Raw genomic sequence first — 24,030 nt, forward strand, 5'->3', positions numbered from 1 at the left:
GTTCATAGGAGGTTACTTGGCTAGTGGCCCTAGAGCCCTTACAAGCCTACCCAAGTTAATCCAAAGTTGCCCCAGTTGTTCTTGGTTAGATGGCTGTGATTCTCAGAGCAAGTCTATGATCAACACTGACTACCCCTGTCTATGATGGACATAGATGCCACCCCGGGGAGAATTTGCGGTCTCCCATCCATTTGTCTAGGGTGCACTTGAATAGGATCAGTGAGAAGCTCTGCTTCACATGAATTGGAAGTTTATTCCAGAGGAGCAGCAATCTCTGGGAGATACATCTGTCTCTCCGGCATGTTCTGTTAATGTCACAGACTAGGTTAAGATCCCAAGAGTGAGTGACTCTTGTGCCATTTGACTTGCGGATGTGCAGCATTGCCATCAGGGCAGGGTCAGAGACTGCTCTGTAGGCCAAGCATAAGTTGCCTCTCAGCAGCCTATATGAAACAGGGTACAGTGACAGGGCTTTCAGTATATCCACGTAAGTCATGATTTGGGGGCCCTGCATTTTCTTGGTGAGAAACCCCTGTGGTTTCTCTAGCTGCTGCATGTGTCTGGTAAGGCACATGCAAAAGGGAGCATTGTACTGTATTAATGGTCTGATGAGGGTCAAGTACAGTGGATTTATAACATCATTAATCCCAGATGCAATGCCCTTACTTATGAGATGAGAAACATTGATGGCTTTCCTTACCACTGTAGAAACTTGGTAGTCAATGTTCAGATTGCTATCTACCTGTGTTCCCAGATCTCGCACCACTGGGTTTGAATTTAGGGGGTGCCATCAATATTGAAATTAGCAGGGAATTCCACTTTGCCAATGGGGATAATAATGCACTTTTTTGCTTTTTAGTTTTAGACAGTGACTTTGGCACCAGTCATTTGTCTGTGTTAGCCCCTCCTGTAATATGTTAACATCACTGGGGGAGTCAGTGATTGCACTTAATTTGCAATCATCAATGAATGTGGTAAGCTAAAGGCCATCTACTTTGGCCTAGACTTCTGAGAAATAGATTCCAAACCTAAAGGGCCCAGCACAGATCCTTGTGGTACACCACTGATGATGGGCTTACTGGTAGAGGTGGAGTCACCATCTTTGTCAATATGTGTTCCGTCAGTGAGTCAATTGGCTACCCATCTAGTGATGTAAGGGTTATTCCCCAGGTGGGAGAGTTTCTCAATGATACCTGAGTTCGGGATTGTGTCAAAAGCCTTGGCTAGTTCAAGATGGGAAGTATACACTGTCTTACCTTCATCCAGGGCTTTGGTAACTATTAGGTTTAATAGGCATGATCTACCGTTATGAAAGCCAAATAGGATTTGGTCTAGAGATTGAAGGTCACCTATGTCCTTGTTAATAAGACCCATGATGATTCTTTCCATAGCCTTACAAATGAGGCTGGTCAGACTTATGGGTCTATAGTTCCCAGGGTCAGTTGATGGCCCCTGTTTGTGCAAAGGGATTACTGCTGCTGTTCTCCACTCTGCTGGAACAAAGCCAGTTCTCAGTCTATGGTTAAAGAGAATGCCAAGTGGACCCACTAGATCTTGTTTTAGCTTGCTTAGTAAGCAACTTGAGATGTTATCTGGTCCCACTAAGGCCATGTTTTTGGCCTTGGAGAGAGCAGATATGACCTGATCTCTAGAGATAGAAGGCATAGGACTGGTATCAGGTATGCTTTGGGGTATGGCTGGTGAGGATGGGGGGGGGGGGGGGTTGTGTCAAATCTACCAGTATAGTATGAATGGTACCATCCACCATCAGTTTGCCATATAGCTGGGCATTCCCATTTACATTTCAGACATACAGTAATTAAAGAATACCTTATGATTATCCTTAGCTAGGGATGCTATTTTAGCTTTGTAATTAGCTTTAGAAGACTGAGAAGATTTCTGATTTGCTTGTTCAAGCTGTGGAGGGAATCCTTCCTCTGCTAAGCCAGTTTCCTTTTGCTCCTACATACCAGTTTCTTCCTGTTGCTATATAACCTGTTTATTAAAAGAAGGAAAGGAATAGTGCCCGAATCTCAACAAATAATCCAAATGTGAGCACCAGGATAGCCATTTCCACCAACACACAGTTTATTAAACCATAAATCACGTCACCAGTCACAAAAGGCACATAGCATTAACGCTGACATAGAATAATATGTTTTCGTCAATAGCATCACAGACTTCATCAGATAGCGTGCAAATCTAAAGTATCACCTAATATATACCCTTGCCAGTAAAACCTAAATGAGTTAATTAATTAATTAAACTAAATATGAGAACAATTTGTACCAATAAGTGTTATAAAATATCAAATGTACTATACAAAACAGATCCAACAGATGTTCAATATATGCACCCGTATTCGTTGTACCTTGCAGGAATTTTAAATTGTCTTACAGTAATTTTTATTACACAATTTTTACTATGTTTTTCTATGTTTTTAACACTAGATGGAGCCATTTATCTATGTTTTAAATATTTTTTAGTATATTACAGTTTTCTATGCATTCAATATATATGAAATCAATTTAATTACACTATATATATATATATATATATATATATATATATATATATATTTATGTATTCATTCATGTATTTATTTTACATATTTAAGGATTTTGGAATAGGGTTTTAGACAGTTTATATAGTACATTTGATATTTTATAACACTTATTGGTACAAATTGTTCTCATATTTAGTTTAATTAATTAATTAATTAATTAACTCATTTAAGTTTTATTGGCAAGGGTATATATTAGGTGATACTTTAGAGTTACACTCTGTCTGATGAAGTCTGTGATGCTATTGACGAAAACGTATTATTCTGTGTCAGCATTAATGCTATGTGCCTTCTGTGGCTGGTGACATGACTTATGGTTCAATAAACTGTGTGTTGGTGGAAACAGCTATCCTGGTACTCTCTTTTGGATTATATAACTTGCTTATACTAGAAGTCTACCAGGATGGCTTGTTTTTTCGGGGGGACCTGGTGTTGATCAGGTCAGGTACAGCTAAGTCTATATAGTTTTTTAAGTGTTTATACAGGGCATTTGGGTACCCCTCTGCATAGCAGTCATTGTTGTCTGTGATTGCAGGGAGTGTAAAACCTTTTATACTATTGTTTAATAGGCTGTAGTTTGTTTTGGAAAAGTTTTTTAGTTTTTTTTCTCGGGGGCGAGGTGTCAGGACCAATAATTACTTCGAACAAGACTGATTTATGGCCTGACCTTACCAGGGAGGACATCACACAGGGGGGAGTGCAGTAACCCCCCATGTTGGTGTGTACTATGTCTAGGACAGTTGATCCCCTTGTGGGAGTGCAGACTATCTGTTCCAGAGCATTTGTATTGACAAAGTCCAAGAACCTCTGGGTGAGTATGTTTGTGTTAACCGGCTGATGGAAGGATAGTTGAAATTTCCCATGACTAAGGTGTTGGGCTGTATGGCAAGTGACTCCAGTAAGTCCAGGTAGATGGTGCTTTTCTTGGCTCATGGTGGGAGACCTATAACTAGCAATGATGTGGTGGAGTATTTTGTCTATAGTTAATTGGGCATTGAGTAGATCAAGGGAGTCATACTATTTGACCAGTCTTGAGGTGTATTTGGCTTTAATGAAGATGGATACACCTCCACCTTTAGTTCTTTCATGCTCATTTTGAGGTCTGCACATGTGGAAGGCACTCTAGCCTTGCATGGCTGGGGTGGTCTCTGCAGCCTTGAATCATGTCATAGTGACTGCTCATGTTTAGACTCCTAGCAAAAGCAGCAGAACCTTGAGTTTGTCTCGAGTGGATTTTCTTATGTTGGAAATTGTGTTGTTTTGACATTGCCTACAAAAGGCACTATGGTGGAAGCAAGCACCTTTGCTAGTATCCAAAAGCCTAGAGGAGACATGTGCAGACCATCTCTGGCCAGTGTGGTCTGTCATCCATGTTTTCCCAGGCTGACAGATACTGTATTCCCCTGTATTGACACCAGAAGCTAAGCCAAGTGTTAAATTTGATCATGTTTATTGCAGCATCATCCTGGGTGAAGGTAGAATTCTGCTTATGGCTAGGGTCATACCTGCCTGGAACATATAATCTGAGAGGTCAGTCATGGCTCTCTTTCTATAGTCCAGAGCGGTACGTCTCAAGTCATTTACCCCAACATGGACTATGACAGAGTTATAATGGTACTTATAAGTTCATAGGTTAGTACTAGGCTAATTGTCCTTGTGGGCCATTTTAAGCCTAGCCAATTACCCCATGTGAGAATCAAACCCAGCACCTTGTGTTTGCAAGGTAAACACCTTAACCATTCTGTCATCCTCCCACCCCTTGCTGAGTGACTTGAGTGCATGCATGATTTGATGGATCCAAGCAGCTGACCGTGACCTTCTCCTTGTCCAGCCTGGTGAAGGGGCCATCTGCATGTCTCACTATGAAGTCTCCCATCACCAAGACAGTATGTTTTGAGGTGTTTTGCCTTTGAGGTTTATTTGCTGAGACACTGGTGTATGTGTTATTATGTTTTGTGGTTTCTGTTTGCATAGCAGTGTGTGCAAGGGGTTTATGATGGCAGATCTCTGATCTTTTGGTAGGCTTCTAGTGAGTAGCTCTGCATATATGAGTTTAGGTGTCATGACCTTATTTTGTGTGAGATGTGAAGTGTGTGTGTGCTGATTGATGTCTAGTTTGTTGTTATGTGAGATAATTGATTCCAATTTGATAGTTTAATTACATCAATCATATAGAGTGTTTGTTGTATGAGAAAGTGGTTGTCAGTGTACATGAGACATAATACTACATTGCCTCAGGTTGCCCACGTCAATCAGGGTGGCTGGAGAAATTATGGAAAACTGACCATCCATTATAGCAGGTTTTTACCATATGTACTATCAGGGAAGGGAGTAAGCTAGTTTGACCAATTTTTGCACTAGGACTAAAAAGGAGTTTGTTCTATTGAAGGCTATGGATGATAAGTGTGGCAACACTGCTCAGTGTGCAACTGAGTTGCCCGGAGTCCAGCAGGGAAGCTTGGGAGGGTTCAAGTGACAGATGTCTAGGGATAAATTGTGTTTCAAGGTGCTTGCATCTATACAGGCCACCACTAATCCCTGCTGCATTGTGCGCAGCAAAGCACAAGTACGAGGCTTAAATACAGGCAAAATTAAACACTTTTAGGCTAATCTCCCAATAGGAAAGCACACAGTGAACTTTCCTCCAGCAATCCCCAGCTCAGCTAAGTCTGGGTCTACACTCTTCTGCCACAAGGGTGCAGGGGAGCCCTTCTTAATGTAAGATGGCTGGTTTAGTGCTCAAGTGTATCAATAACATGCTAGATTCAGCAGATCTAAATCTAGACTATGCTGTCTAGGCTAACAGAGCAATTGAAATCAAGTGCAGAAAATGATGCAGGCACAAACAGTAAAATGCAGAAATAATGCAACAATTTAGTTGAAATACTTTCTGAAAAATGTGGTAGAATCACAAAATTTACCTATTTTCCTTTTAACCTTGGATGCCTTGGATTTCAGCAGAAACACTCTAGACATGTAACAAAGGATGCCAAACATAGAGCAGCTCTGGTTACTTGAGCTAAAAGTAGATACACTAAGTTTTTAACCCATACGTATAGATGATGCATCCACACTGGCCCATTACTTAACCATTTGAATGAATGGACATTACAGCTATCCTGCAGGAAGGTTTGTCTCAAATAAATAACTAAATATATCTAACTCACATATGTTCTCAAAAAGTTGAACAATAGGATGAAGTGGGGGTTATATGTACTAGAGATGGCTAAAGGGTTAACAAAAGAACTAGGTGCAGAGTTTTTAAAGAGAATATTCAAGTTCAGGTTTTGTGTATACATTCTTAAATCCATAAGGGTGTTAGAAACATCTAAAGGCTGTGGAAGTACAAAGGTAAATCCTTTGGCAAACAAATCACAGTATTCAGGACTAACCATAATGCTAGAAAAATTGTACACATTAAAGTCACCTAAAGTGTTGGTAACTATGTGGCAAGATGGAAGTAAATGGTCTGTACCATCACCTACATTGTTTAATGGTGAATGTAACAAATTAGTTAAAGCCCCATTTACATCCTGTTGTTCCTTGACTGATGTTCCCTTCCCACCTCTGCTTGCTATCCCTCCCCTGTTCCAATGGTTGTTCCTGTTCATTGGAGCCATATCCCAATTGGTGTTCCCCTGAGGACCCTTGTTCCTCAGACGCTCTGAGTGTCTCAGGGGCAGAAACTCTTCCGTGTCTAAAAAAAACTGGCCAGAGTTACTAGTTGAGGGATTATCTGCACTAACATTGCTGTTACTGTTGCCAAAGTTTATATTAGAAAAAGTGTATTTTTAACTCTATTCCTGGGAGGGGGGAGGCCTGGGATATGCCAGGCCATTACTGTAGTCATTTCTATCCCTAGTAAGTTTCTTGGTTTTACGAAGTTTAATAGAACTTACTAAATGGTCCATACTCTTAAAATTTCTCATATGCTCATATTTGTGCTGTTCATAATGCAAATGTACACAAATGCTTTTATCAATTTCAGAAACAGAAACAGATAATTCATTAATCAAAGCATCATTATACTCTGCTATTAAACACATATATTCAATGCCATGTCTATCAAATAAAACTACCAACTCTTTGGTATAGCCAGGTCTTAGTGAACATATTTCCATTAGCCCCATTTTAAAACTAAAGGCATTGGAAAGATAAAATATATTTCTCAACCATACATTTTTAATACCTTTAACATTTACTGTATAATGATGATAATTTGTGATTGCTATTTATTTTTCATAACATTTTAACTATACCTAGTTCTTAGTATTTAATTGCATAGATATTTATTGTTTTTACATATATTTGATATATTTAAATATATTTATTATACACTGTCATTTTAGAACCAGTGTTTATACAGTGTTTTATAGGGTGGTGTGTTCTATGAAATACATTTTTTTAGTTTGTATGTTTTGTCTGCTTTTGAGTTTAGTGACTGCAAATATTATGATTTTAATAATTAATTAGTTTAAAACTGGGTGGAACTTCTTGTTGAAATTGCATAAAAAGGAAGTATCTATGTGTGTTAACTATCTGATGAAGTCTAGCTCTTGGATTTTTATGTTCTGAAGTTAATAAAGTGGATTCTGCATTCTACACCTGTATCGTGAGTTGCAGCCTGCATTACTTAGAGTGGTTTCAACCAGCTACTTCTTCTGGCTTTTATGTTTTTTTGCTTCGGTTTGTACTTTGTGACTTCTTCCGGACAACATATGCAGTTGTCTCCTGAACAGTTACAAATGTGACCTATCAGGACCACCTGAGGCACTCTTCAACTACAGCATTGAAAAGGCTATGTTCCAAGTGAATGAAGGACAGCAACAGTCATTGTACTCCACAAGGGGGACCATCAACTCACCTAGGAAACTACAGACCCATCTGTCTAACAAGCCTAATACACAAAGACATGGAATGAATTATCATGGAAGTGATAAACGAGGACCATTGTAACTCACAGACACTGGACACATCACAATTTGGCTTTGTTAAGGGAAGGCCATGCTTACTTAACCTGGTAGACGTCTTTGAGAGGGTCACCAAGGTAATGGATGAAGGTAAAACAGTGCATACTGCATTTCTTCACCTAGCCAAATCATTCAAAATAATAATCCGCTCAGGCATTGTTGACAAGCTCTCTGAGATAGGCATAAATATCGGGTCTATGTATTAGAACATCGAAGTTTCACAACTTTGAATGTTCTAATATTGACCCCTATTCAGCAAACGCTGACAACATCGAGCATGTAGAACAGCAAATTTTTTCCTAGGGGAAAAAGTTTGCTGTTCTGAAACACATACACACAACACAAGCACACCAAACAAACAGCAATCCACACACATACACCTAAAATCTTACATATAACCCTACACTAAACTGTATATAACACCACTAACTATCCACTTACCTTAACCCAAACCCTAACCCTAAGGTCCATCACTATCGCACACTCACCTCACCTGTGCCTTAACCCTAACTCACCTAACCCGCCCTAACCTTCACATCCACACAATCGCACACTTACCTGAACCCACCCCGTAACTTTCCACCACAGTGCTGAAAATAGTGAAGTTATAGAAACAGTCAACCAAATTCTTTCCCTAGGAAAAAATTTGTTTTTTTTGCAGCTTCGCTATTTTCAGTGTTCGCTGAATAGAGGTTGATATTAGAACATTCGAAGTTGTGAAACTTCAATGTTCTAATATAGACCCTAAATATCTATATAACATGTGGGATTGCCAGCCGGCTCACAGCTAGGACCCAAAACATCTGGAATGGACAGACCACCTCCACCAAGAGACCAGACACCAGTGGAGACCCCAGGATTCCATGCTGAACCTGCTTCTGTTTGTCATCTACTCAGAAGTCAAGGCTAATGTTCAAAGTCTCTGGCTCACCAACTTCACAGATGACTGAAAATTGGGAGACATTATAGATTCCCCCAAAGACAGCTGCACCTCGCAAGAGGGTTTAACAGAAATGAGTGGTACCACCGCCATGGCCTAAAACTCAATGGCAAAAAATGCATTACAGTGCCCTGTCAACACAAGTTAATTACTCTACAGATAAAACACTACTAAGACCCGATTAAATAGTAAGAGATCTGACAACATACGTGGACAGCAACCTGGCCTTTACCAACATGTAGCTAAGAGAGTAAGAAAATCATTCTATGTCACCCATCTTTCTAGTCGGCCCTTATCAGACCTTTCATTGAATACAATGCTCCCTGTGGCATGTATCTACCAGACACTTGCAACAGTTGGAATGCCCACAAAAGTTTCTCACCAGGAGAATTCAGGGAATGAATACCCTGTCCTACACTGGGCACCTAAAGGCTCTGTCTCTGTATTCAGTCTCTTACAAGTTGCTGAGAGGGGATCTTTGGCTGGCTTGCATGAGTTCCTTAGACCCGGCCCTGATGGATCTGTTGCACATGCACAAAATAAACAGCACTAAAAACACTCAATCCAGGGATCTGAACTTGGCTTGTGAAATAAACCGACCTTGCTAGAGAGACACATATGTGCCTGAAAGGATCCCTGCACTATGTAATAGACTCCCCATCCATGTAAAACAGAGTTCATTCCTGACCCTATTCAAACAAAACCTTAATAATTGGAAGAGATACTGTAACTTTACATCCGGTTTGGCCCCATGTCCTTTATGAACTCAGGCTATCAATAGGAAAAGTATTATGCTAACACCCCCCCTACAAATCCTTAGTTACCTCCCTATTAACATGCCACCCCCCCCCCCATATAGACACCCTGACACTTGGGACCCATTGGAGTGTGTGGCTTGGATTATAAGGATCTTTAGCCTAGTAAAAACCTATAAAATGTAGGTATCCAATTGTGTGTGTTGGAGATTTGTGGGAGAAAGCCTAAACAATAGGTGAGAGAAGAATGAAGAGGTACAACAGAAACAAGAAATAGTGTAAAAAGACCCGTAGATGGATCTTATTAATATAGCAGATCAGAGAGGTGACAATAGTAACAATAAATAAATAAATAAATAAATAAAATAAGGAACAGACATGGGAAAGTAAATAGTCTGGAGGGAAAATGAAAGTTACTTTTTCAGTGACTACAAAACTGCTCAAGCCAATGTGAATGCCAAATCTAGCTTCACATTTTTTGAATAGCGTTGTCATTGTAAAATCCCTATTGGAAAACTTGGACAGACAATTAGTCATCATTATTCTTGGTGGCAGAATGGAGCAAAATGGGCTTCTCAGTGTCAGCATTCCTGATTTCCTAGTAATGTTCCTCACATCAGTGAGCAAGACATCTCCCAGATTCTTTAACATGAATTCTGGCACATTTCTTCATCAGCTATAATCTTACAAGGCTTAGGGAACTCCTCTATATGCAGAATGTCAATGTTTGTGTGTGTGTGTGTGTGTGTGTGTGTGTGTGTGTGTGTGTGTGTGTGTGTGTGTGTGTGTGTGTGTGTGTGCGTGTGTGCGTGTGTGTGTGTGTGCGTGTGTGCGTGTGTGTGTGTGTTTGTGCGCGTGTGCATCTGTGCATGTGTGAATGTGTGTGCGTGTGTGTTTGTGCGCGTGTGCGTGTGTGTGTGTTTGTGTGTGTGTGCACGCGTGTTTTTGTCTTCCTCTTAAATGTGCAATCACTTTACAACTGCATACCATAATTAACAATAACAGTGAACATTTTTTGCCTTTTTTTCTAACTCTGCAATTGCATGATGTAAACTAAATTTATTCTGGAGCTTTTATACCCAGGCTTCTACTGAAAATAGTCTCTTACACAATTAGACAATCCCAGAAAACAAATGCACCTAAATAAAAATTGTACAATACATCACAATGGTACATGTATATAAGAACTTTTTTGATACGCAAAACATTTCTGATCATGCAGTTCAGTGTAAATTTTCAAAGGGTTGTCACAGGGTTGTAAAGAAATACTAGAAGGTATAGGCTGCATCTCACTAGGAGATTCTATTTACTGGGCAGATTGGTAGTCAGAGAAATAGGAAAGGTGGAGGTGTCATAATGTATGAAGAAAAGGTGTGCATTTATGTGATTGCACAAGTAGAACGTATTACTCCATTTGTTCTTTCTCTAGTGTGCAAAGTTTCAAGGCATGTCAGTGAGTTGCCAGAGTAATCTTTCCACCCTTTGCTCTTTTATTAGGGTACTAAAATTATTAATATTTAAATGTAATATTTTATCATAACTATGACAAACTGGCTTCCCATTTGTGATGGATTATCTGCCTTAAACTTCTCTGTTGCCTCAACATACTCCATTTCCTAGTGAGCCTGAATTATTTAAAGTAAGCAAAAAAACTGGACAAATTTCTACCATTATAAGGAATGAATTACACAACATAAGGAATGAATGAATTGCTGCCACTGTGGTGTAACATGAGGTGGTACTGAGTTTGCCATCCTTTAGATGAGACATTAAACTAAAGCCCCATCTGCTTGAGTTGGTAGTAGATGCAAAAACTCTCATACCACCTTTCAAAATGAGTAGGGGATGATCCCTGATACCCTGTTAACTTTCACTTAGTAGAAATACCACCTCGGGTCTCACCAAAAAAGAGGCTGTTAGCCTATTGTGACTAACCCAGTCAACAAAGGATAAATAAAACTTACTGTGTATAATTCCAACCCTGAATGTGTGCTCTGTCTGTGTCAGTCACCATAACTCAAATTCATTCAAAAAAAGAATAAATGTATGCACGCACACTACATAATCAAACCACAGAAAAGCAACTGCAGTCAAAATCCCAGAAACAAAGGTAAACAAAATTAGAACATTTTAATTGAACAAATTAAAAAATAAACACAAATCATATCCTGCTAATTGAAAAGTGGCATTACAAGCAGAATTTGATAGAAACTAGAAATCTATACTAACTGAAATGCATAATTAAACTTTCAATATATTTTAGTTCTAATAAATATTAACATAACCCTAACTTCAGTGCTACAATAATGTTATAAAAAAGCAAAAAAGATTCATTCTTATACCAGAACTACAGTAGAAAGCCAATAATGAGAATATCAGTTTATAGAAACCTTTGTTACCTATTTAAGTCCTGTTTAAGAGACATCCTACAGAAGGGCCTCACTGAGACAGATACCTGGTGTCAAAGCCATGGCCTCAAGCTCAATGCCAAAAAGTGCAGTGTCATCCCCTTTGGTAAAAACTCGGTACCCATGAACTACCACATAGGCAGAAATCTACTTAACACTGAATGCGTGATAAGAGACCTTGGGACTCAAGTGGACAGTAGTCTCTCCTTTGATAGTCACATCACCACAGTAGTCAGGAAGTCCTTCTACGTGGCACACCTCATCATAAAAGGGTTCTCATCCAGTAAAAAAGGCGTCATTGTTCCCCTCTACTCGTCACTCATTAGATCCATTATAAAGTACAATGCCCCTTTTGGAATGTACCTCACAAGACATCTGCAGCAGCTGGAAAGGCACAAAAGTACCTCACAAAGAGGATTACTGGCTTCAAACAAATGCCCTACACTGACTGCCTAAAAAAACTCCAGCTTTACTCCATAGCATATCACCTACTCTGAGGTGATCTCTGCCTAACATAAAGCTATGTCAAACCCAGAACTGTTGGACATGCTACACCTAAAGAAATCTCAATCCCTCCGAGCTATATGCTCTAGGGACCTAAACTTTGTCACCACAATAAACAGGACATGCTGGAGGGATAGATTCCTGTCCCAGAGACTTCCTATACTCTGGAACAAGCTACCCATCTATGTCAAGCAAAGTTCTTCATTAGCACTCTTCAAGAAAAATCTTGATGAGTGGATGGGAAATAGGAAATACACCCCAGGATCACTTATGTGTCTCTGCTGGACAGTGGCACAGGAAAATAACTTTTTTGAGTGGCGTAGCTATGGAACCTTGCTGGCTAGGCTTACGTAGGCCCTTGAGCCAATAGCCTAGTACCTACCTATGAACCTATGAACTACATAGTTGCCATGTCCCATTGAAATGAACAGGTGAAAAGTACTACAAACTGAAAAGTACTGAAAAGCAGGATAAAGGAAGTAGTAAGGAGCCCAATTTGTGTGATAAATGAAATATCTCATACTGTGGGATTATAGAATTTTCAGTTTTTATGACTTGCAGCCTCAATGGTCATCACAAAACTCTATCTTTAAACATACAACACACAATATTTCATTTACCACACACCAGACCATCCCTAAATGCTATACTAGTTACATATTATAGTTGCTTCCATTATTCCTTCATAACCCCGGTAAGTAATACTTTTGTGGATGTTATCTTTTTATCATTCCTGGAGCAGTATTTATTTTTTATTTAGTTTAATTTTATTTACACTTTGTTGACCAGGTTGTCCATTAGCCCAGTGTACATTAGTACTTTTATGTCAGAGCTTTGCCTCCAGTGACATTGTGTAAATACATCTCTCACATACCATATCACTTTGTTTGAGAATTAACTGGCTGTCAGTAAACATGAGACAATTTCTACATTGCCTCAGGAGGCCCAAATCCACCAAGCTGGTAACGGCGATACTGGGCATGTTCATTTCCATGGCAACAGGCCCTTTTGTATTGATTAGACAGTTGGAGTGAGAATATAAAGCAATATCAAGAGTATCTGGTTATCTTATCACTGGTCTTGTCACTGCAAACTAGTTGTCCTGTGTGCAACTAGGTGTTGCAGAAATTTCAATTGTGCTTTTACAGGAAAAATGTCACTCAAGGTGTCTGTGTCTATGCAGGGCACTGCCAAAGACTTGAGGGGAAGCTAGTAAGTGGACCCTGAAAATTTAATGATGAAGTATCTAGTATTAGCAGTATTCTTGGTATGGGAGACATCTAGTGAGACAGGATCTGTCATAGCATGGAAGACAGGATGGAAATCTCCATATAGGACTTTATCAGACAAAGAAAAGTGATAGGAGTTTTAATATGTCTGGGTAGTAAAGGAAACTTAGTCCTTTGGGTTTTTATTATTAGAACCTGTTATTAGAGCACAGTGTTTGGAGATGTAAATTCTAAACAGTGCAATGTATTAATTCTATAACTGGCTTGATGAGGGAAACACAGGAAGTACAGCACCCATAGATCTAGAGGATATACCTTTGGAAATTCAGAGGCACAAGTTAAAAGGAGTCTCTAACAGTATAACTGAAAAACAGTCCATTGTCAGTGAGGGTACCCACATCCTTAATAACAGTGGCACTTTTAAGCAGAATCTGCTTATGTTGTAATCAGTAGTACAGAATTCTTTCCAAAGGCAACTATACTACATTTTTGATATTAAGCTTAAGCTTAAGGAAGGCCATGGTTGGCATACCAAATATTAGTTCTGTCAAATCCATCTTGGACAACATTATGTCTGTGGAGGAGTCAGTATTGGCATCTATTTTACAGTTATGACAAATATGGTTATCTATAGAATGCTGACATCTGATTTCATGTCAGAGAAGTAAATACTAAAGGGGAAGAAACATAGGACAGAGTTGTGTATAACGTTACTACTAACTTGCTTTCTAGATGAGAAGGTACATCCAACTCTTACTGTGTGTGTTGTAATGGATAGCAAATGTACAACCCAATGCATGACATGGGGGGTTATGTTTAGACTGGTGATTTTGTCAATAATTCCTGGGTAGGAAAAGAAGGCTTTAGCAAAGGCAAGATATACAATATGGAAGAAATGGACTGATTTCTGTTATATTTTCAAAGATAATAACAAGGTGAAGGAGACAGATATACCTTTCAAGAAAGCAAATTGAATAGTGACTAATTTCATAATTTGTGAGATTAACCAAGACTTGTTCCACAATTTTACAAATAATATTGTTAAGACTAGTAGGATAGTGGATGCCAGGGTCTGTGATGGAGCCACCCTGGTGGAAGGGCATAATGATGGCTATTCTTCCGCAATCAAGCTCATAACCCATAGAGGGACTAAGGCTGAAAAGGTTGAGGAGTGGCTCAGCAATGTTTTACCTTGCACTAACTAGAAGATGGCCTGGCATATTGTCTGAGATGGAAGAAGTATTTCTTTTGGTTTTGGACAGAACTACTAGGATTTGGTCCACAGTGATTTTAAAGGAAGGAGAGTGTAATAACTAACATGATGAAACACAGAGGTAAGTGGCAGGAATGTATCTGAAACTGAATTTGTCAGCTAGGATGTTGGCTGTAGTGTTGGGGTTAGAATAAATGGTGCTACTTGATTGGAGTGCAGTGCAATATTGGGTATTATTTCTGCTGTTCTTTACATTCTTAGTTATCCTTGGAGAAGTTAACTACTTTCAGTTTATGGCCTGCCTTAATTCTTCTTAATACCACATGAGCTCTTTGCTGGCCCAGCTATGTACCTTTTTATGATAGCAGGTAAAGAATATAGCAATAACCCACGCCTGGGTGTGGGTAATGCTAAATTTACCCACGGTTGGCGTGGTTTGGTCCCAAGGGCGAAGCCCGAGGGACCAAACAAAGCCAACCGTGGGTAAATTTAGCATTACCCACACCCAGAAGTGGTTATTGCTATTATCTATGACATTATTTAAGAAAAGAAACTATTACTTTTCTTAAATAATGGCATAGTATAATGCCTGTTTACTGCCCTTCCGCAGATGTCTGGCATCCGGCAGTTCTGATGTACCGCGCCTGCGCAGTACATCAGAGTTGTGAGCAAAAACGGAGAAAGCAAGATCTCCGTTGCTTTTTTGTTAAGCTATGTTAAATGAGTTTAACATAGCGTGACAGTTTTAAAATAAGCAATGGACATCTCCGTTGCTTATTTTAAAACTGTCTCGCTATGTTAAACTCATTTAACGTAGAGAGACACTAAAAAAAAGCAACGGAGATCTTGCTTTCTCCGTTTTTAAACACTGTCTCGCTATGTTAAATGGGTTTAACATGGCGAGACAGCTTTAAAATAAGCAACGGAGATCTCCGTTGCTTATTTTAAAGCTGTCTCGCTATGTTAAACCCATTTAACATAGCGAGACAGTGTTTTAAAAAATCGAGTTATACTAATGGAAAAAAGTCCAGGCGACCGGACCTTTGTTCATTAGTATAACTCGATTTACAACGGGCACGCTGGCCAATCAGCGTGCACGTTTTGGGGGGATCATGGTATAATATAGCAATAACCAACGCCTGGGTGTGGGTAATGCTAAATTTACCCACGGTTGGCGTGGTTTGGTCCCGAGGCCCGAGGACCAAACAAAGCCAACCGTGGGTAATTTAGCATTACCCACACCCAGGCGTGTTATTGCTATTATATGACATTATTTAAGAAAAGAAACTATTACTTTTCTTAAATAATGGCATAGTATAATGCCTGTTTACTGCCCTTCCACAGATGTCTGGCATCCGCGGCAGTTCTGATGTACTGCGCCTGCGCAGTACATCAGAGCTGTGGGCAAAAGCAACGGAGAAAGCAAGATCTCCGTTGCTTTTATGTCTCGCTATGTTAAATGAGTTTAACATAGCGAGACAGTTTTAAAATAAGCAACGGACATCTCCATTGCTTATTTTAAAACTGTCTCGCTATGTTAAACTCATTTAACATAGCGAGACACTAAAAAAAGCAACGTGATCTCCGTTGCTTTTTTAAAACACTGTCTCGCTATGTTAAATGGGTTTAACATAGCGAGACAGCTTTAAAATAAGCAACGGAGATCTCCGTTGCTTATTTTAAAGCTGTCTCACTATGTTAAACCCATTTAACATAGCGAGACAGTGTTTTAAAAAAACGAGTTATACTAATGGAAAAAAGTCCGGGCGACCGGACCTTTTTCCATTAGTATAACTCGATTTACAATGGGCACGCTGGCCAATCAGCGTGCACGTTTTGGGGGGGTTCATGGTATAATTTTTGGTAATCATTTGAAATGTCTAGCAGTTTCCAAAATGTGGACACTGAATGGGTGAAAGGCTGAACTGAAGAGGTGGCATGGTGACATCCAAAATCACCTTCAACCAAACAATGATGACTGCACGTTCAAAGAAATTCAGTATACATTCATCTTACTAATCTTGGAAAACCTTTATGGGGTATACCATGACGAAACACAGCTTTTATATCACTGTTGTTACAATTGGGTAGCTTATAATTTAATATGGAGAAAAGGAGTGTGAGTGTAGCCAACTGTACATCATGTCTATCATGGTGCACAGTTTCTGTGCAAAGAAATGTGCTAGAATTTGATTTTGCTTTAAATAACACATTTTGCATACTTTCTGCTTGCATAGATTTTTTAAACAATTTCTTTTTCTCCAGTAATAGTTTTTTCTTTCTTTTTTGCTACTGCCATAAAGCTAGTGCAATGGTTAAATAGCTTTTTTTGTTAAAATTAATTTTTCTGATATAGAAGGGTTTGAGCAAAGCAACCTGTTATTTTAACTCCACATGTGAGTGTATTCCTCTTTATTTCATTGCTAGATGCTTGACTCTGTGCCACTTCCTGTATCCTACAGTAGCCTTACAAGTCTAATGCTGATTTGAAGACTCCTGTTGAGTGAAAGCCCTGTAAATGGCTGGACTACAACGCCATCTTATCTGGAATATTCTTTTTGTTCCTTAAAGACTAGATGCCTGCCTCTTCTTATGATTTGAATAAACATTTCCAGTGATGCCACGCTGTGATTTTACAATTTGACTGCACTTATCAATTTGACCTGCAGCCTTCACTTGCTTCAGTTCAATGAACTTTGATGTTGGACTCTGTTTTTACAGTCTGTTGTGACTTTATATTTATATGTACCTCAGTTTAATTACCTTATTTACTGCACTCTGCACACACTGTTGTAAAGGTATCAGTGTTCAGTATGCACATGTAAGCTGTTCTCACTAATATTTATCTTAATTGTCATAGTATACCATATACCAGGAGGATATCAGTGTGTTATACGCTCATGTAATTTGTTTTAAGTACTATTTTCCTCTGTTAAGATTATGTGGTTCAAAAAAGGTTTTTGATTCACTAGGTCATTGCTGATTTGCATAGTGATTATTTAATATCACCTTAAAGCAAGTATTTTTTCTCTCTTCTCAACAGCACACGTCTTCCATTGACCACTTGATCTTCCTGCAGTCTGCCATTGTTACGGTTAACTATCTCTCCTTCTCTTTACAAACTTTAATTGCACCTTTATTCTCCTACCTGCGCTCTGACTAGCATGTTGCCTTTGTTCTCTTATCTAATCTCTTTCATAACTTCAAAATGTAATTGTACTGATACTGTCTTTCTTGAACTCCTACTATGTCTTCATCTCTACTCAAATATTCATTGTGCTGTTATTCATTCCCTTTACATATTGTAATTCTCTCTCTCTCTGATAATATTTACCTGGTTGGCTGTTTCTACAGGCTCGTATGTTACCTGGTTGGCTGTGTCTGCAGGCTCGTATGTTACCTGGTTGGCTGTGTCTACAGGCTCGTATGTTACCTGGTTGGCTGTGTCTGCAGGCTCGTATGTTACCTGGTTGGCTCTGTCTGCAGGCTCGTATGTTACTGGTTGGCTGTGTCTGCAGGCTCGTATGTTACCTGGTTGGCTGTGTCTGCAGGCTCGTATGTTACCTGGTTGGCTGTGTCTGCAGGCTCGTATGTTACCTGGTTGGCTGTGTCTGCAGGCTCGTATGTCACCTGGTTGGCTGTGTCTGCAGGCTGATATGTTACCTGGTTGGCTATGTCTGCAGGCTTGTATGTTACCTGGTTGGCTGTGTCTGCAGGCAGGTATGTTACCTGGTTGACTGTGTCTGCAGGCTCGTATGTTACTGGTTGGCTGTGTCTGCAGGCTGGTATGTTACCTAGTTGGCTGTGTCTGCAGGCTCGTATGTTACCTGGTTGGCTGTGTCTGCAGGCTCGTATGTTACCTGGTTGGCTGTGTCTGCAGGTTCATATGTTACCTGGTTGGCTGTGTCTGCAGGCTCGTATGTTACCTGGTTGGCTGTGTCTACAGGCTCGTATGTTACCTGGTTGGCTGTGTCTGCAGGCTCGTATGTTACCTGGTTGGCTGTGTCTGCAGGCTCGTATGTTACCTGGTTGGCTGTGTCTGCAGGCTCATATGTTACCTGGTTGGCTGTGTCTGCAGGCTAGTATGTTGCCTGGTTGGCTGTGTCTGCAGGCTCGTATGTTACCTGGTTGGCTGTGCCTGCAGGCTCGTATGTTACATGGTTGGCTGTGTCTGCAGGCTCGTATGTTACCTGGTTGGCTGTGTCTGCAGGCTCATATGTTACCTGGTTGGCTGTGTCTGCAGGCTCGTATGTTACCTGGTTGGCTGTGTCTGCAGGCTCGTATGTTACCTGGTTGGCTGTGTCTGCAGGCTCATATGTTACCTGGTTGGCTGTGTCTGCAGTCTCATAAGGGTTATTACTTAGTGTGGATTAGTTTCCCTCTTAGATGCTGCCTGCCTTTGGCAGGGGGTGGGTTTTCTCTCACCATCTCCAATCCCAAGCCTAGATTTTCTACCGTTAAAAGCTGGTAGTCTATGATGTAACTTCTACTTTAAATGTATTGTGTTTCTTCATGAGTTTCACATTTTTAGTTACTTCTGGCACTTACATGACATTTCCTACTTCCATTTCTTTCGGCCTGCACCATATATTTCTACTTGTAGTTAACCTAAAAATCAACAGCATAAAAGTTGCCCACACCAGCATCAACATTATATGCAACAAATATGTCAGTTTTGAAATGTGGCTTCATATAAATAAATCTGACTGCTGTTATCAGTGAATTTTGTCTAAAACCAGGGGACATAATTCCTTGTTCTATCCAAGCTGTATACAACACATACCAAAGTCTTAAAACAAAAACATCACAGTCATTCTAGCTGCATTCTTCCCCAGCACCTCAGGCCTAGATCCCAACTGTGAATGTCTTACTGTAAGTGCCCCTAAATATCAAGTTGGACTAATTTATTTCCTTCTTTCTATAAAGCATATTGATGTAAATGAAGGGAATAGATCTTATTTTGTATAACCCTACATGCAAGACATCTCTGCTGCTGGGAGACAGTAGTCTTCATTTGTCAGTTTAATTTTAAATTTGTTCTCTATGCCACTTTATCGGAGCATGGTTTTAATAACTTGTAGAAAGTCCAACTCATCATAAACCTACAACTGCTAGTATTGGGCTACCTGACTGGTTTTGTACCATTCAGTCAGTAAGATTCCAACCCATCCTCAGCTGACTGCCATTACTTTTGCACTAATATGTGTTTGTTAACTGAGGTAGAGCACTGACCCTCATAGACTTTCTTTAGGCTCAGACTGGCTGCATTGTCTGGCTAAGTGATTTACTAAGAGTCACACAGTAGGAAAATGGAGGCTGAACTCCAAAGAACAATTTCTAAACTCCAAAGAACAATTTCTAATCTGGTTCACTTTTTAAGCCAGGAAGACTCACCATCTACCTCCTAAGCCAGTGAAACAAGCAGGAATCTAACATGCAATTTGAACTGGCCACTACTAATTGGTCATCTGCCACTGGACAGGGCGACTGCAATACTGCTTAGCAGCACTTCTTTAATATTCTCTTCACTCTTCAGGAGAAAGCACCATCCCTTAAAAACAATGATGGTCAGAGGAAATCACAAACCCTGGTAATCTCATGGGAAACAGCATGCAAAAGTTAAATGACCCCCATTGCTGATAATAAACACTATTTTAAAATACCAAGAAACAGACTTAGAATAAAATGAATAACCTTTCTGGATAAGCAGAGGTACATCAACCTTATTTTCTAATGGCAAATGGCCTTATAACTGACACCAAATCAATTGCCATGGCATTCAGAGTTCACTTTTCTTCCTACCTGAGCTTCTTCATCACTAATGCCTCTTCCTCATTTCTCTTCAACAACTTATGAAATCACTATTTGGCTTTAGCACCAACTTTTAGTTTTTATTGGTTAGCCTATCTGAAATCAGCAAATGGCATAATAAAATTCCTGCCAACAGAAGATTCTGAAAGCTTGCATCCAATAATTACCAAGGCCTGTGATATACATACTGTTGTCCTTATAATATGTCTGTTTCTAATGGTATATTTCCTAACCTCTAGGAAATCACACAGATTACTCCATTTCCTAAATAAGCATAAGATACTAGCTCTGAACCTCTTTGACCATTTTTTCCCTTTGTTATCCCCCTTCTAAACTCTTGAACATGGCTATTGACTCAAAGGTACAGGACTGCACCAAAGTCTGGGGGTACTATTTACTCATCAGCATGAATTCAGAAGATTCCTAATGCTTCTCTTATTCTTACTGGTACATGGTACTATTCCATGCACACAGGGAATGTTACAGGTACCAGTTTGATTGATCTATCCAATGCGTTTGACTTTGCAAACAATTCCGTAGTGACTAAGGAACTCTTACCATGTGTCTTCATGAAACATGTGCTCTGATTACATGCATGGAAGATAAGATATGGATGCTCTCTGTATTTCCCTGTCCTCTGTCTGCCCTGTTTATTTAGACACACACAATGCTCCATCCTCATACCATTACTCTTTCTTATCTATATATTTTCCCTTGTTATGTCCCAAAGGACTAGGAGTGCTCTCCTATATGCAGATCACATTGTTATCTCGGAATCAATCAGCTTTCCGAACTCCATGTCAATTATAAGGTAACTTAGCTATGTTACATTTGTGAACTGCGAGTACTCAAAGTTAATCTTAGGAAAACTAATGCAATGGTCTTTGGAATTCACAAGGGCCTTAGCATTTTCAATGACAAGTAAGACCTCATAAACATTTATGGTGACTCACTGTAACTGGTACAATCCATAAAATATCTTTGGGTGTCTAATGCTATCTATAAAATATGTTGGGGTGCCTGCTGCAATCCATAAAATGTCTGGGGTGTGGCTTCATCCATATCTTATCTTCTCCAGTAATATACAAAATACTGACAATATTTGCATTCAGTAGCAATTATCAATTTCCTAACAAGCAGAGCAGGTTGGCAAAAGATAAGGGTATATGCACTCTTGTCCTTCCTTGAATACTGCTTACACTTTGTTAGCTGCATCTAATCTGCAAACCGACAGAAACTCCAGATACTCCAAAATCATATTTGCCAGTTTGCTGCTTTAACTGGCAGGAAGCTGCATCATTACCTATAGTCAAGCAAACAAGGTGGCTGCCAATTTACCTTAAACTTAATTTTCTTGTTACCTCCCTTTAAAATAAGCTTCTACTCATGGACCACTCTAAGACCTCAAGCCAGTTTACAGCTTTTAAACAGCATCCCACAACTCTTATATCTTTCACTTCCACTGCTTTTACTCTTAACACCACTATCTTTTCACTTGTCTGTACTAACAAAGCTTTTTCACCTCACTGTTTGAAACTCTTTTCCAGACACACTTTCTCGGTTTCCTACATTTTCTTCTTTATCCAAGCAACTGAAACTGTACCTACAGTACTAAAATAATTGTTCTGTCTGACTCCCATCTTCTCTGTATCCTGTTTGGCTGGGCACCACCTGAGGTTATCAGATCAGTACTACTTGGGCTTCAGTCACCGGACAACATTTCTTTAATGTTTGCGTCTTTTGGCTTTTCCCTGTTAGGGGTCACCACAGCGGAACTCCGGTCTGCTAATGATTGGCAGTTGATTTTTATGTACCGGCTTGCCAGGCCTGACGCACAACCTTCAACGAAGGAACGCCCATTCACCCATGTCTCCACGCAGAAGACGCTCTAGCTGAGAATCGAACCGGACAGCGTAATATTGCAGAAAAACATCATCCCCAAACATTAGGACTTCCGGGGAAATCATGAACACGTATTTGTGTTAGGTTTATAACCTAAAAACATAAATCTCACTCTACTGACTGTAAGTGAATGCAATGGTACTGGAATTTAAACATAACAATTAACTTAAAACATACTTTACTATTTTTATTACCCTGTAAGACTGGATATTATTTCTCAGCACTTGCTCCTTCTTTCTATGTATTTGTGTTAGGTGTGCCTGCTACTGCTCCGTGTGTATGTGATATCTTGTAGTACTCTTATTTTTACTATCATATTGTTTTATTCTCTATAGCAAATTATAAAATAAATGATATGTAACATGCCTGGTTTTGACATCTAAAACCTGTGCTGGGGAAGCAAAGAGATACAGCATTTAACATTTCTGCTTCACAGAGCTTAGTATTCCAATTCAGATTTCAGCTGGTATAGCTTCTGATTGGAATTTGCACATTTTCCCTGTGTCCATAAGTCTTTGCACCAGGAACTAGGTTTTTTTCTGACATCCCAAAGATGTGGCAAAGGTGAACTGGTGATTCTCCAAATTTCAAACTGCTCATACTTGTGTATGCAATGTGTGTGTGTGTGTGTGTGTGTGTGTGTGTGTGTGTGTGTGTGTGTGTGTGTGTGTGTGTGTGTGTGTGTGTGTGTGTGTGTGTGTGTGTGTGTGTGTGTGTGTGTGTGTGTGTGTGTGTGTGTGTGTGTGTGTGTGTGTGTGTGTGTGTGTGTGTGTGTGTGTATATGTCTGTGTCCAGCAATGGGCTAGTACTCTACTCAGAATTAGTTTAACTGCCCTGCACTCAGTAAGTACCCGGATAAGCTCTGCATCCTTCATAACCTGAAGTGCATTAAGTAGGTTATCATAGAATGAATGAATGAATAAAAAAACTGCTTGCAAGACATAGCATTTTCTATGGAAAATATATTCTGTTATAAACAGTAAAATGGAATATCAATAGAAAGACATTATAGATACCCTGTTAGTGCTGTGACCATGAGTATAGCTCAGGAGAGTAATGTTGGAGTCACAGACTCAACATATAAAGAGCTAGGAGAGAGGGTCAGAAATGACTGATTAGTCAATTGTCCTTTCACAAGGGCAGTTGCTGGGGCAGTAATTATCTGTATCTTGTGTGACTTCTGTAGGGGACCAGAAGGTTTGCCCAAGCAGCACAAATCTCTTAGCTGAGTGTGTGTGAAGAAATCCCATTATGAAATGGCAGAGAGATCAGGGGTAGCAATGTATCCAGAATTTGCAAGCACTACACATTCAACATATAGTAGAAAAAAGTTATCATTTGCTATGAATGATGACCATGGATTTCTGGAATTTCATATCCTACTACCCTGCTAATAAGTTTGATTCTCAGTTAGAGCATCTTCTGTGTGGCGACATGCGTGAATGGGTGTTCCTTCATTGAAAGTTGTGCGTCAGGCCCGGCAAGTCAGCACGTAAAAATCTACTGTCAATCATTAGCGGACCGGAGTTCTGCTGTGGCGACCCCTAACCGGGAAAAGCCAAAAGATATAGCAACTACCCTGCTAATAAGTGGGTTGTCACAAAACTACTCAACCTTGTAAAGAGTGGGCTAGGGGAGATTTGAATGCTATGCCAGGTAAAATTATGACAAGAAATAGTTCAGTAGATTGCAGGGTGATATACATGCTCTAATAATTGCTACTTTTACTTTACAT

The 24,030-nt window shown here is 39.7% G+C and overlaps 1 protein-coding gene across 1 annotated transcript in view; it reads right to left on the bottom strand.

The window, feature by feature from the left end:
- The window catches only part of LOC122798890 (amiloride-sensitive amine oxidase [copper-containing]-like), a 341,036-nt gene that overhangs the window by 130,656 nt on the left and 186,350 nt on the right, over window positions 1–24,030 (bottom strand). The gene's annotated exons all lie outside the window — the stretch shown is intronic.

Source organism: Protopterus annectens, chromosome 3.part1 (assembly GCF_019279795.1).
Source record: "Protopterus annectens isolate FY-2018-M chromosome 3.part1, PAN1.0, whole genome shotgun sequence".
Taxonomy (NCBI): Eukaryota; Metazoa; Chordata; order Ceratodontiformes; family Protopteridae; genus Protopterus; species Protopterus annectens.